Consider the following 5,231-nt stretch of genomic DNA (forward strand, 5'->3'; position numbering starts at 1 on the left):
AATTCTCGCATTGTCTTTCATTTTTGACATTATAATTATGATACATCTGAGTGTGGGCCTGTTTGGGTTCTTCTTGCTTGGAGACTCTCTGTGCTTCCTGAGACTTGTGTGACTTTTTCCTTCACCAAGTTAAGGAAGTTTTCTGCTATTATTTCTTCACAAGATGTTCCTGTCCCTTCCTCACTTTCTTCTCCTTCTGACATGGATATTATTATATTTCATGTTTTCCCACTGTTCCTTTAAACTGTCCTCATGTTTTTTAATTGGTTTGTTTGGGTATTTTTGGTTCTCTGATTGAGTGATTTTTTTTCTACCCTATCTTCTAATTTGCTGATTCAATCCTCAGCTTCCTCTAATCTCCTGTGTAATCCTTCCAGTGTGTTATTTATTTCTTCTATGGCATTCTTTATTTCTGACTGATAATTTTTCATTGTTTCTTTATCTTTTTTCATGCTGTTGAGCGTCCTTATAATCATTACTCTGAATTCTATATCTGATAAACTGCTTATCTCCATTTATTTTAGCATTATTTTATTTAGCATTTCTTCAGGACAATTTTCTTGTTCTTTCATTTGGGACTTGGTTTTGTGTTTGTTTATTTGTTTGTCTCCTAATTTTGACTGCCTGTTTGGGTTTGTTTCTATGGATTAGGTATGTTTTTTATGACTCACAGTCCTTTTAGAGGGTCTCTGGTGCATGCCAATGTTATTACAGAGAACCAGAATAAATCAAGCAATGCTCGGAGAGTTTGGAGTCACATTATATTACTATTACTCGCGGGCCCAGAGAAAAATGCCTTTCAAAGTCTGGGCCAAGCTACAGAACTTCCCTTTTTATTAAAGGGCCAGCCCTATCTGTGCTTAGTGGTTATCTCGTTGGTGGCCTTGAAAACAACACAGTTCTGTCCAATTAAAAATGCACCTGTCATGGCATTGAGAGTATGTGCATATCTAGTCTTTGGCCTACAAGGTCAGACCACTAAGTTTATCTTCCTTATTATTCAAGCAGGCTAAAGCAGGCCAGAAAGCAAAGCTATTGTTTTTTTTTTTAGAATAAGAGGCTGTCTAAAAAAATAGCAGAGAATTCCAAACAGTAGTTTTACAAAATAGGGGTTAGCCTTCTCAATGTCAGATGCTGTTTGTGAATGGCCCCGAGTGCTGTTTGGAGCTATCAGTCATCCACAGCTTGTGGCGCCCTGTGCTGGGGCTGGGTGCCTTTGGAAAGGACCAAGACGTACACCAAAGTCTGCTTTTCCTAGCTCTGGGTCCAGAAGCAGATTAGCAGATTGGGTAAATACTGGGAGCACCCAGAGATCTGCCGCTGCCTACAGGCTGATTGTTATTCTCAGTCACTTACTGAGCCTCAGGCTATAGGCCACAGCAATAAGTAAACTCTACCGGGTGGCATGACAGGCTTTCCAATGGATGGGGCAATTGCTTCCCTCCTTGCCTCCCACCGCCTCTCAAGGCAAAAATCTCCCTGATGGTAAAGGTCTGACTGAGAAAGATGTCCTCTGCAGTAGGGGGAATGACTCCGCACAGGGTTCCAGGCAGCTGCTCTCTGAGCTCTATTCCCAGAGCCAGCAACCCCTGCTTCTCCTCACACAGCTCTAGTCCACTCTGCCAGAGCCCAAGGTGACTGGCTACTCATGAAATTTTGTGCATTGGACCTTTAAGACTGAGCCTGCATCTCCAGCCACCTCTATCTGGCAGACAGAAATGTCACTGCTTTTCACAGCCATGTGGGTAACATTCTCAGTTCTGGTGCTCTAGGCTGGGGAACTCAGCTTGAGGTTCAGACACCAGACTACTCAATAGGAACCCCTCACAACTGAGACATCCCTCCTGAACTGCAGCTGCTACCCGTGGGAGCCCAGCCAGCCCTCTTGTGCCTCTGCATTTCCTACCAGACTTTGTGCAATGTCCACTTTACCTCCTTGGGTATAAGGTTTCTCTCCAGCTAGTCTTCAATTGATTATTCATGATGATTTTCTGAATTTTAGTTGTAATTCCCATTTGGTCCTGGGAGAGTATCAGTATAGCTTCCACTTGATCCACCGTCATCTTGGAATCTCTGAAACTAGAAGTGGCTGCCGCCAGTGGCTTCTGCTGCCCCCGCCTAAAGTTTAGCCACATCAGCTCAAGCATCCCAAACACAAAACCCACCACTGCTGTACCCCACCAAGGGATGCCTAGTCTCATTTTTAAGTAAGAAAATAAAAATTAATAAAGCTGAGCTAATAGATGATCACATCAGGATGTAAAACCAGGTCCCTGTGCTTCCAAAGTTCATTGTCTTCACCAACCATATCATGATGTAATGCATTTTTGTTATTTACAGTGATAAGTACTACTTTGAATATATGTCTAAGTAAGGCTCAAGTTTTATATCTTTATAGAACATTTTATTCTTTTATTTATTCATTCATTCAATCAATATCTATTGAGTGCCTATTTTTCCAGTGCTATTCTAGGGTCTGGGGATACAACACTAAACTAAGAGATAGTAAACAAATAAAGAAATAAAAGTCAGGTGGTAAAAAAAAATGTTAAGGAGAAAAAAAAAGCAAGATAAGGAATAGTGAGTGCTGAGGTGGTGTGGAGTGGGGAACTGCTGTAGACCACATAGACTTTTTGATATAGTGATATTCATATAAATAAAAGGATGTATACAATTATTTGACCATAAAATATGGCCATTTACATGTGAGTTTAAAAATAAAATCAAAGGCTTCTTCCAAAAGATGAATTTCTTTTGCTCAGAGGACAGAGGGTAGAGTCAGTATAAACAGGGTAAATAAAAGAGACAAAGGAGATTAGATGCCACTCTCGAAAAAGGGTGTCTGACATTTGATGCCCTTCATTTTATCTCCTGCCCTGGAGAAGGGTGTGGGGCACCACGGGAAAGACTGTTACAGATTTCTGTGAATCTGTGAAGGTTTTGAAAAAGCCGCAATAGCCAAACCCAAGAGTTCTGAGACCAACTCTTTTGTTATGATATTCCACTTTTATAAGATCATCTGTTTCAAATCTTTTTGATAAAAAGATGGGGGGCAGAGGTCACTATACTGTCATTGTGCTCTTTTTATATGACAAAAAGGGAGAGTTAGTGGTATATTTATTTTGAATGTTTGATAATAACAAACTCCCATGGCCACTAGATATTTAAATGTGTACTTGACTTCTAATCTTGCCTTAACGAAGTTACTTTTTCTCCTTTCCCTGTTTTCCTTTGCAAGAACACCCTTTCGACTCTTTGAGACAGTCAATAAAAATGTATGGTGTTTCTATCATAAGCCCCACAATATGGTGAGGAAACACATAGGCAAGATATCTATTCTGATGGTATTGACTGCCCAGGGAAGCCACCACTGCCAGGAGCCATCACTACCCATTTGGAATCACCACACACCCATTTGGAATCTCCACTGTCAAATATCTGAGGGAAGGCAGGGAGGAGGGGGCAGGCGGGTAGAGATCAACCAATGAACTTGAATGCATGTATGCATAACCAATGGACACAGACAATGGCGGGGGTAGGGGGGAATGCCTGGGCTGGGAGAGGTCACTGGGGAGAAAGGGGGACATATTTAATACTTTCAACAAAAAATATTAAAACAACACAGAATGTTAAGAGCAGCTCTAGCAAATCCTGCCAAGAAAATGCTAAAAGCTTAGAAATGAAAGATTTCTGTAGAAAAGAGTAAGCTTTAGTGGAACCAAAAAATGAGGCTCAGACTCTTACCTCTTTTTTAATGAATAAGGAATCTGCAGAGTAACAAACTAATGAGCCAGATTCCAAGCCTCCTTTCTCAGTTCTGTGGGGAGCCCTGTGTACTGTTGACCCCTCTGTGATACCTGGTGTACAGCTGACACGTGGGCTGAAAAGGGTGGATAGAGAAGAGCATTGGGGAAATAACTAGACTCTCACTGAACTTGGGGACAATGAAGGAATGATGGCTCTTTGTGTACCAAATGTGGGCTAAAAGAAAGAGAAAGTGAACCATTTAACATTCTGCCAGGAGGGTGATGGCGAAGAGTTCAACATGGAGAAGACATGTTAAGCACATGCCCCGGAGAGTCTGGCTGAGGGAGTAGTGACCCACCAAAGGCAAGGCCACAGAGAAGGGCCCAGCTTTAAACATCTGCTGGAGCCAGAGAGGAGGCTAGTTTATGCAATGCTCAGTCATCAGTTGAGCAAGAACTTGACTGTTCTGTACCCTGTTCTCTCCTTCCTCCCTGATCCATCCCTGGTGTGGTCTGACACAACAGAGGAGGGAGTGAAAAGATTGCAGGCTGTCTCACACGCCTTTCCCAATCAACTGTAAACCCCAGAGGAGCAGAGAGAAAAGATGAAACTGTAACTGAGATGGAAGAGTGAAATGTTAATGCAAATCTTAAACAGAATACTAGATTTATGATTTGACAGAGTGTGTAGTCCCTTAAAGTAACAATAATTCTGTATTTACTTTTTCTTTCCCTTATTAAGAATGATCATAAAGGTCATGGACCTACTCAGTTTCATCTAGTGACAAGAAAAAGATTCTTTTTGGTAAATTGTAAAGGGACAATCAGAAAGATAAAATAACTTTTCATTATGATTACAGCCCAACCATCATGCTTCTTTAACGCACCTTCTACACAGTTATCAAAAACCCACTCATTGCTAGTCACTGTGTGAAGTGCCACATTACTGCTGCTATTAACCGACACTGAGGGGTGTCTGGGAGCTCTGGCACTAAGTTCTTCACAGGATAATCTCAGTTATTCCTCACAACTTTGTGAAGGAGGTATCACTATTACACAATTTGTCCAAGTAGAACAATGAAATATAGACATCATGTTAAGTAATTTTTACAAGGTCACCTATCATGTGTGTAGAAGTAGCCTCTTAAAACTTGATTCCAATTTATCAAGAAACACAATGATCTGCCCAGTTGGCGTGGCTCAGTGATTGAGCGTTGACCTCTAAACCAGGAGTTCATGGTTCAATTCCCAGTCAGGGCACATGCCCGTGTTGTGGGCTCAATCCCCAGTAGGGGACAAGCAGGAGGCAGCAGACCAATGATTCTCTCTCATCATTGATGTTTCAATATGTCTCCCTTTCCCTTGCTCTCTGAAATCAATATATAGCCTATCTAATAAAAGACAAAAAGGGTAATTGACCGTACCTTCACTATGCTTCCCATTGGCTAATCAGCGAGATATGCAAATTAACCACCAACAAAGATG

The sequence above is a fragment of the Myotis davidii genome, unplaced genomic scaffold (genome assembly GCF_000327345.1).
Source record: "Myotis davidii unplaced genomic scaffold, ASM32734v1 scaffold724, whole genome shotgun sequence".
Taxonomy (NCBI): Eukaryota; Metazoa; Chordata; class Mammalia; order Chiroptera; family Vespertilionidae; genus Myotis; species Myotis davidii.